The following is a 10987-nucleotide window of genomic DNA, read 5'->3' as shown; positions in this document are numbered from 1 at the left end:
AGCTGACTGCACAGCTGCCAGCTCCAGCCCCTGGGGTACAAGAGCTGTCCCTGCTGCTTCACTGCCTGGGAAACTGGAAAGAAATAGAGGATTTTAACTGACATTGGAAGCTGCCCAAATGCTCTCCTGCTTTCATCTGAAAATACATTCAGTCTAAACCACGTCCAAACATTACAAATTTTCTAAAACCTGTCCTTTTGTTATGTTGTAGACATCAAATGGTGAGAAAAAATAATTTTGCCTGTCATCATGTGGGAGAAATTCTCTCTGCATTGTTCCACTATCTGGATTAGGTTATTTTAAAATAAGGTTTTTAAGGAATATACACTTAATTTGGAATAACTGTGCAGGCCTTCAGACTAATGGGTAGCAGTGAAAAGGAAGAATTATTTACATGGAGAGAAGGATAGATAGAAAAGTTTGAATTTAAAGTTCCCAAATTGGCTTCTCTTCTTGGGCTTGTCAGGATGAAGAGGTTGCAGAGCTGTCTGAAGTGGCCTTCTGGCATTTCCCCAGGTTGTACAGACCCTTTAGAACAGTTCTCCTTCTCTTTTGTCCTCACACCTCCCATCAGGTGCACATTTCAGAGAAAAGTCAAAGCACTTCTGCACTCTGCTCAGTGCAGAGAGGGAAGCCTGAATAAAAGAGGCACTCTGGAAAGCATTTTAAAAACTGACAGTTCAAAGAGTCAGGATGCTCAAAGCTGCAGAGCTGTAAATTAATAATTTTTCCTCCAGCACATAAGTGCTGTGTTTTTACCGTGTTCCTTCACTTGATGTCAGCAATCCACCACATCTGTTGGCACCGAGCACACAAGTTCATTCCCTCTGACAGTAATCTGACATCATTCACTTTGAGTCCTACTGCCCATTTTAGAAATAACAAATTTCACAGCTTCTTTGTGTTTCCATTTTGTTTGAGCAACTGTGGCAAAAAGAAATTAATAATAAAAAGAAAATACCAATAATCGTATTTCCCTCCCCTCCACAAAATACTGATCTTAATTTTGAATTGCTTTCCTGTGTGTGTTACTGTTTGCTTTCCTAATCCTGCAAGCATTCAGGCCTGTCCTGTTGCAGGAATCAAGGCATGCATTTCCTATGGAGCCAATTACTTTCCATAAATTTAATCTTATCTTTCATTCTTTTTAGGAGCATATGAGAGAGTTAAGTGTTATTTTTATGCTCTGTGGTAGAAACAGACGAAAAAAACAATTTGCTTGCAAGAGGTAAAAAGAGGCAATGGCTTAATTTAGCAAAGTGAAAGTCTGGACAAACTAGCACAGAGTATATAAATATCAAGAGATACTCACTATGTATTTAAACATTTTCTATAGAAAATATTATGGAGTTACAGCCCCATTTCCCAGGAAAATCAGTTTAGAGATCCTGTAGTAGTCTCCTCTGCCTAGGCTAGAGAGTTTAACAATTCATGAGAACAAGATAGCTGGATTAACTTTTTCTTAAACTCTTATTAAAAAATTGTCAATTAGCTAAAACTAATTTAGCACATTTTAAAAAAAAGGCAGGGGGAAAGTATTCTGATAATCTGTGTCTGCAAGTGATTTTAATGCATCCCCACAAATCGTGCTGCTGCAGCCTATTTTTAGGTAGAGATCCAAGACCTAGAGGACCCCATAAAGCTGAAAGCCCGTGAATCATTTCCATGTATAATGAAGCCTGCCTGTGGAGAGGTCAGCAGGAATCAGCTCAGAGCCTTTAGCACGGGTACTGGAGGCTTCTCTCACTGAAGTCAGAGCAGTGTGTGCTGTCACAGTCACCACAGCCAGTTTACAGGAGACTCAGAATGTATGGGAAGGGTCATGAAGAGTGCCCACATATCCTGTAGCTGAATTCCACCTAATGAATGAGACCAAGAGCTTGTCGCTGTTGCAGACATGACTTGGTTTGGTTTGATACCAGATTTAGCCAGCTCACACACCTGAGAAGTGAGGGAACTCTCACAGTTCCCAACCATGGGAGTGGTGGATCCCAAAGGGAACTCTAGTCACTGCATTCAGTCCTGGGTGGGATAGGTTCTCATCTCAAACCTCGTCATTCCTGGATGTGTCACCGCTCCAAACACTGGTGAAACGCAGACATGGCTGGAAATAGCTGAGTTATTTCAAGTTCCTGTAGCAGCAAAGTGCTAAAGCTTTTCACAGAGAAGCTTGGACACCTCTAGCACTTGGCACAAAGTAGAGGCAAGCTCGCTGTTCTAGGAGGTGGAAGTAGGAAATCACTGTTAAGCTATTTTATGTAAAAAGCCTGGTTGTCATCTATATTTGTATGGGTCACATCATGCAGAGTCTTTCATGCTGTGAGGAGAAAATAGCATTTGAAGAGCATTTGAAGAGTTTTGCCAGCATTGCTTTGGAAATTGTGGTTCCAGCCATTGGTACAGTTCATGTGACTCCTCCATCTCACATTCTGACTGTGCATGAGGAACACACCAGCAGCAGAAAACAGAAGTGTACTATAAGGTATTTTCCAGAAGAGATGGGGTCTTTGTGTGAGAGAACATCAATTGAAGAGCTTAACAAAAGTTCCCATTTATAATAATAGGGTTGCTGATTCAATTTTAAAACTGTGCCCTGAGCTGATTCAGCAACAGCCAAAAAAGCAGAGCCAAGATGGATTTAAGGTGCCTGCCAAGTTCTTGATCTCTAATTCTGTTATTAAGTGTATCTAGTAATTTGGTGTCCTAATTACAGCTCTTTCCCTTTTTTTAAATAGGCTCTTCTCTGCATATTGAAAGGGAAAGGTGAAGCAAACACTGGGAGGAGGGGGAAATGTAATATCTACAAAGAATGAAAATGGCTTAGGTTCACTGGCACCACTAAGTCACTTCAGAATTTACTGGGAAATTAAAGAGGGGAAAAAAAAACCATTTAGAACATGAATATGTGTAGTCTACCCTGAAAAGAGTGCAACAGAGTAGGATCAAGCCTTCTCATCCAAATGGGTTTAATTTTAACAAAAAACCCCCTCAATTGCACCATTTAATGAATGTGCTATAAAGAAATATAAATTATAATTATCACTGGAACTGTGTAGCATCTATTTTACTTCTTTGCAAGCTGTAATAGTATATAATCTAGTGTCCTGAAAGCTTTAAACAGGTGAATTCCTCAGAATTTTCTGTGTACACCAAGCTAGGATGGCTGGCTGCATGGCAGGGTGGGGAGTGTTTAAAGGTGACTCTTCCATGCTGCTAAGGAATCTCTTTGCTGTACCTTTACTTAAATAGAGCTCCAAGGTTTCAGTTTGCAGTTTGGATTTGTAGAGCACTGCACATGCCAGCTGAAGAAGCATCATGTCACGTTATCTTTACCTGAACAAAACCAGGCTACAAGCAGTGACCCAGATGATGCAAAACTGAGTGAGTAAAGAACCCACTGCTGCTCAGTCAAACGGGCTTTGAATCCTTTCTACTGTTTACATGGGAACCACCACCAGGGTATAAAGTCATAGCAAAGTTCTGGCTAAAGAAAGGAAAAAGGGAGATAAAAAAAAAAGAAAAAACAGGTCTATACTAGTTAACTTTAAATGTAGTTTTCACTGGAAGACCCTCTCATGACTCCCACTCATGGATTTTCCTGTTCAGTACAGTAAATCAGCTCACATATGAGTGTGGGCCCCAGTTTCTGTCACTGGCTGCTGCAATGTAGACAGTGACAGCTGCTGGTGTTTATTTTTATTAGGCTATGCATTATGTAATCCGAATACAAATGTAGATTTGGGTTTGCTTACGTTTGGAAGAAAGGAGAAGAAAAAGTTCCAATCCCTAAAACTCCATACATGATAAATAGCAATCTAATACAATAGGAAAGAACATTCTACCAGAACACATGAAGAGCTTTCTAAGTCTTGCTGTTAATCTTCTGAAAGTGGACAACCCCTGTTTGATTTTAAAACAGTGCAGGCAAGGGTTCCACCTTCCTCACCCTTCTGACACACACAGAATTGCTTGCAAGGGCAAAAGTCAACTTATTTGAGGGAACACAACCAGCCTACACTGGAACAAAAGTATTTCTGCCAGGAACATACAGGTCTGCAGAGATGGGTACTAATGCAAGGAAAACGAATTCTGGCTACACATTGACACTCCAGCAAACAGAATTAACCTCTATTGCTACCTAAAATAGAAATATGAGATACAATAATCACTCTGGTCACATCCCTACCCATCCCTTCTATCATCTGATAAGAAATAAGCTTCAGGGGTAACCATATACTATATAAAGCTAAACTGCTCACTGTTACAACTGTTCACAGATCTAAATAGCACCTTAGTAGTACCTACACATTTTGTTCATTTTTTCTGTTAAAAAAATGTGTACCTAATGCCAGTAGACTGCTTCCAGAATCATTTCAGGTCTGATAACCTATATCCCATCTCCAATTCCATTTGCAATATCCAACAAGCTCCAGCACAGCATGTTCTCTTTGCTAGCACTCAGCCAGTGCCATGGCCAGCTGGTAACATGGGAACCATTACTGTGTCTAGCTCTGGAGAGCCCAGGCTATCCAGAATATCCATTGTTAATGTAGCTGAAGTAATGAATAACAGCAGAGAAACTTCACAGGAAAGTCTAGTAGATATGAGACTCTTCAAAAAACAGAGGTCTCTAAAATGGAGAGCAGGTGTTCAGTCAGGGTGTAAGAGCATCCAGGGAATAGGCAGGAACAAGAACAACATCTTCATTGTATTTAAAGGGTAATGTACTTTTCAATGTAATAAAGTGATCTGATTTCTTATAGCAAATAATATCAGCTTCAAAGAATACACACTTGCAATTTTGGAATTCTGAAAGACAGTGGAAGAAAAACGTTCAAGTATTTCCTACAGAAGTTGCCTTCCAGAGAATAACCACTGACTGGAGCCCTCAACATATGGAACACCAGATAGGTTTTCTTGTGCAGAAAAACGCAGTGCTGTTGAGAATCCTTGTGCATTCACCCTGGGGAATGTGCAGGGCACGTTGTGTTGGAAGGAAGATGTCTTGTCATTAGTGACTAATGCCTGGTGGGTAATCCTGCAGCACAGCCCCTTATCTGACAGGGCTGCACACACGGCTGACTGGGGGCACATCACCCTGCCCTGCTTGCCAGGCAGGAATGCAGTGCCTAGAAAACCTCTGCTGCTGACACCTCCTGTAAACTGTTTGTAGGGAACAGCTTCACCGGGGCAGAAATTCTGCTGCAACCGAGGATTTTCTAAACTAGAGCTATTCCAAACAAAAACACCACAAAAATCACATTTACACTGAACTTTTGGAATATGCAACTTAACCCACATTTCTCTACAGAAAAAATTATAAAACCAGAGTTCTTTAAAAGCTGAGTCATTAGGTCACTAGGGAAAAGGCTGTTCTGATCCTTGCCCACAGTTTACAGGTCTCATAACTCTGCCCTCCCTGAACTTTGGAAGGAGTTGGCACTGCCCAAATAAGCATCTTAGCTGATGAAACAAGAATGTAAAATTTTACTTGCAAAATAGTCAAGCACCAATGCACACTTCTGGAGCACTGCTCACCATGCAGAGTTAACACCTTGAATTCCTTTATCTGCAAGCTCTCTCCTCCCTAAGGATTTGCATAAGGATTTACATATGTTGGTGGCTATAGTACTCTCCCTGAACTCTCTTGTCCTTGCAGCTTTGTAGCCTTCTTCAGGACATGTGATCCTCCCACAGTGACCAGTGCACCATCTACCACTGCAAACCTCCATTTCACACCCTCTGCATCTCTGCTACCCCTGTCTAAACTGGTCACAGAATACTACCAGCAAATCATATGCAGCAAAAGGCACATACTCTGAAATTTAGGATTTAAAATAGCATAATGCAGTTACTGCAGAGTAGAATTGGTCCAAGTTATATCCATCTGCAGATTTTCAGAGGGAAAGTACACCTAATCTTAATGAGCTAAAAATGTCTTTACTTGACACTTGAATCAATGGAAGTAAAAGGAAGAGGGGAGAGGTACAGGTAGATTTGGTTGTGGCAATCTAAAGGAGAATGGAGGCCTTTGAACAAACAACATCAGAACAGCTTATGGGTCAGCTTGAAGTATAATGAGTAATTGCTGGTATTGAGGAAGTTAATCTGAAAATCTTAATTGCAACTCAAACAATCACTCACAGTCAGACTACTGTATTTAATAGTCTTTCCAACTAATAGATAAAATAGCTACTTCATGTATTAAATATTGCCTGTGTTAAATGTTCTGATTGTTCTGATGCAATATTCCTGTCCTGGGTTTCATAGGTTACGTTTCATAGGTTACATTTACTCCCAGAGCAGTAAACAACAATGTCCAGGCAAAATTTACCAGGAAACTTGCAGGAAAAAATGGTGGCCAGAGTTACCAAAAGACAAGATGGAGCTGTTTGAGTTGATTTGTCAGTTTTGGTTTAGGTTTCCAGATGATTTCCACTTTCCCTGTTTACATCACTCAAAAAACCATTTTGTCTCTAAATCTCCCTCAGCTTCTCCACTAACACCAGCAGTTAATCATGAAGTGCAGGAGCTAATGTTTCCATTAGACTTCTCTTCTTTATAGGTATCAGCCATTTAGTGTTCTCTGGTTTTTATAATGGCTGACACTTCCAGTTTGAACTGTTTGCTGTGAGTTGTTTTCAGGAGTGCTTCTAAAATTCAAAGCAAATCAGACAAATTGGCACAAATGTTGAGATAACAAGGGATTTCTTTTTCTCTTGGCTACAGCAGGGAAGGTTCAAACTAGGCTTCATCAGGAGAGGTGTGTCACTGCAACACAATCTGTCACAATAAATGCAATGCCCTGGGGTACACTATGGTTTGTGTCACTGCTCTTACACTGTTTCAGGAAGTATTTGCTGTAAAAAGCAGAACTATGGTGATGAAGTCTAATAAGACTGTCAAGAAGTTACCAAACATTTGACTACTCAGTCTTAAAACAACACTACTCCAGTCTGAATGTGTAATTCTATGTGAATGTAGCTCAAGTACACCGTGGAGCATATGGATCAAATAGCTTTTTCTACTCTGTGTGCTGAAAAGGTAAAAAAAAAATTGTTTTAAACATGCAAATTAGCAATCTAAAGAGATTTCCTTTGGGTTTCCCCAGCTAACACATTAGGCTCCCAGTAGGCTTGTTAACTGTGGCATAGAGCTTTAAAAATAACTGCTGCAGAAAGGAAATGCTTTGTACATTGCTCATCAGCCTTCAGGTACAAAATCAGTCTCCAAAGCATGGGACAAAAATGTTTCAACACAGCAAAAGACATTAAATGTATCTATTTGCCTCTTTTGAAGCACTACAAGTGAATAGGAGATAGCTTCAGCTATAATAAATAAAGATTATACTTTTCTATGTCAATATGATGTATAGCACTGTTTTCACCTTTCTAATTATCATCTGCAGAGTTACATATAAAAGCTGCTCTTTCAGGACAGAAGGCAAGGCATGCCAGCAGAAGCACCTCTTGTCCCAGGTTAGGCTACAGCCTTCAGAAGCCTAAATTTAAGCTTATGCTCAAATGAGTTTTGAACAATCCATTTTCCCTGGCCTGGATTCACAGTCTGTCATCATGAAGTACCACTTACAGCACTAATCAGAATCAGAGAACTCATCATTCAATTATGCTGTCACATAAAAACCATCTTCTGAGGATTTCCTTTTAAATAGATAAGGTGGGTATTTTTAGCATTAATGTTGATGTGAATCGATTCTGCTATTCAGATATAAAGGGAGTCCATTCTCACACTAATCTTAAACGTGCTTTTGCACTTTGCCAGTCATTTGCACAATTACAAATGTCTGAGTACAAAACCCAACAGATGCTTTCTTAAACAGAGGGCTATGGGAAACTGGGTTCAGCAGAGGAGTGCTAGAAAAGCTTCTGGGGCATGTACAACATACCCTGGTAGAGGGAGCAAGTCTTGTTTTAGTACTACCCTGTGGGTTTTGCAAAACTTTTAAAAATTAAACTTTGACCTGTACAAACTCTTCATATACTTTCATTCCTCTTCATGTATAGAGCTGGATTAATAATTTCTCATTCCTTTCTGTCAGGTGAAATAAGAAAAGGTAAAACCTGCTCAAGCTGCTTGGTCCCCTTCTCTCTGTGCATGTGCTCTCCAGTGGACCTGCAAGTAAAGGTGAAGGTGTCACTCACCCTCCTCCAACAGAGACTGTGGCATTTTGTCCTCTTTAACAATCCCCCCACGGGCCTGCAAACCAGCTGTTTCTAAGGAACAGCTAAAACATCCTCCTGAAAAATGTCCTGTGAGGACCAGTCTGTTTCCCTGATAAACTTTCTAGAGTGCAAAGATGATTACTGAACACAGTTTGCTCCAAGGAGTGCTACAAACCAGCAGAAAACTGAACAGATACTATATGTGTGATAAACATCTGTTACATATTCATTGTCTTTCCAAGTGGGAATGGAGGAAGCACATGTTTTATTTTACTAGCCACCATTAAGGAACTAACACAACATATGGTCCTAATTAAAGGAACAAATATTGACAGTAGCTGTTCAAAATTTAAAGGTAATGGATACACAAAGAATATACTTAGAGGACACAGGGTGTGACTGACAGAAGGAAACTCCAAAAATAAGTACATTTAAAATAGCCACATTAGCAGACAAGGAGAGTGTGATGTGAATTTGCAACGATGGAAAACATTTTTTTTCTAACAAAACAAATTACAGGCAAATCCTAATCTGATCATGAATTTCTCTGGCAGTGGTCTAGTCCCTGAAGAGAAACCAAAGAATCTCTATAATTAATAACACTTAAAATCAACATTGCTGGAAACTATGCTGGGGGTCAGAGTGGCTCCAGCAGAACCAGATGATAGTGACAGTGGCTACAACTGACCCCAGAATTCTTCTGCAGATAATTCCCACTGAATTCCATAAGCACATGTAATGTTTTAAAATGTTGAGTGCTTGTGAGATGAAAACATCAAAGCATGAGGGTATGCTTCAAATGACAGTATAAATCCAGAAAATTGTCAAATCTCTTTATATAAGTTATGAATATTGAGGAAGAATCTTATTGATAAACCTGCCATTCTTCTTCAAGGAAGAGAAAACTATCCCCTGTACTAGCATGTTGCATGTTCACAGTTTCACATTATTAGTGCACAGCTAAGGAGCAACAGTAAATAAATGAGAGAAAACTCTCACCTTTTCATCCCTAGCACAGTTGAAGAGCACATTACTCAGCTGCTTTAGCTGAACATGCCAGTGTTCTTCACCAGCTCCTGGCAAAGCATGAAGCAGGTTCTTTCTGCTCCCCAGCTGTGAGGATCTGAGGTCACTAAAGCCTTGCCCCTGTTCAGTATTAACTGGGGATGGATGAAGGGGGCAAAGCAAGAGAAGCTTTTAAGCAATTTTGAAGGATTAACAGCCTTCTGCTTTCTCCACAGCAGACTGAAAATTCCCTGTACAAGCCTGTACAGAGCAAGCAGCCCACTTACAAAGATAAAAAACTGAAGTGAATGAACCTGCTTTGTTCTCTGCACCATTTACTAAATATGGGCTACAAAATCACTATTAAAAGTTTCTCAAAGGCAAAAAGTTTTCAAATTATGACAAAAGAGATTGCTGGTCTTCTCTTCAGGCCTGTGCTATTACTGGATGGCTTTTACCAGTCAGCTCTGTTGTAATTGCATTCTTGGTTTTTGTACAAAAGGCCACGACCCTTCTCACTGAAGTGGATTGGGACACTTGCATGCAGGGGAGACTCCACCCATGGTTATGTAAGTAAAACAGGAATCTCAGTAGAGGTTCAAGTATCTAAATGGGACTTAGATGTCTAATTAAAGTCCTGGCCCAAAGGCTACCTCTGCATCTGCTCACTTGACAGAAGGTTGCTGCCATGGCCAATATTGGTTTGCCAGACAGTCCAGACCATTAGCTATCAACAGTGAAAATAACCCAGTGCCTGTGCTTGCTCTTCTACTGCTTTCAAAAAAGATTCTGAACTTTTAAGGGTATTTTTAGTAGCATTTTATCATCTCTTCCATGGTGGTTGATGCATAAAGACAGTAGAAAATTAAGCTGCACTACACTTAGTTCCAAAGCTTAAATAAACCACTAATTTTACATTAAACAATGACTGTCGTGGCAACCTCTGAATTTGATCTGTCACAGTCCATTCCCTTAAAACTCATTTTGTCAGAAACCTCTTAAGACTTTAGGTGAACCTCAAACAAGTTGGGATCTGTTTTACCAGCAACTATACCACATCAGAGAAGTTGCAATACACTTTTTTTGCTCTAGTAAGGACCAACTTCAGTGGAAGGGTGACAAAACCCTGTATTGGGCAATTTCCTAATGCATTTTTGTAGTTACTGCCCCAACACAGCATGAATTACTAAATATAATGGGCATACTGGGAATGATCTTACTGGATGTTTGAGACAGACACACTCACTGAACCAGGAAGGTTGGTCCTGCTGCCTGCTCAGAGCCCACGGAAGGAAGGCTGGCTGGGGTTGGTGGTGGCCAGCAGTGTTACCAAACACCACGGCGGTCTGGGGTGGACTCTGTGGTAATGGCAGTCCTGCCCTGTTGCTGCCTGGAGAGCCAGTAAGGGGCCTCTTGCAGGGTCACAGAGGTGCTGAGGGAGCTGAGTTCGTTTAGTTTTCAGGCTCAGGGAGGAGCCCATCTACAGGAGGTTGTAGTAAGGGGGGGGGGCAGTTTCTTCTGCCATGCCCCCATGGCGAGGAATAGAAGAAATTGCCCCAAGCTGAGACAGGGGAGATTCAGATTAGATATTAGAAAAAAAATGTTCACTCTTTGGGTGGTCAGGCACGGGAACAGGTTGCCCAGGGAGGTGGTGGAGTCACCATTCCTGGAGGTGTTCAAGAGGCATCTGCATCTGGCACCGGGTGATGTGGTTTAGGGGTCACAGTGGCAGTGCTGAGTTGATGGTTGGACTGGATGATCTTAAACGCCTCTTCCAACCTTGATGATTCCATGAGTCT

The sequence above is a fragment of the Manacus vitellinus genome, unplaced genomic scaffold (genome assembly GCF_001715985.3).
Source record: "Manacus vitellinus isolate BGI_N305 unplaced genomic scaffold, ASM171598v3 scaffold_12_pilon, whole genome shotgun sequence".
In the NCBI taxonomy this organism is placed as follows: Eukaryota; Metazoa; Chordata; class Aves; order Passeriformes; family Pipridae; genus Manacus; species Manacus vitellinus.
The sequence above is the reverse complement of the archived record's forward strand: the minus strand, read 5'-3'. Positions refer to the sequence as shown.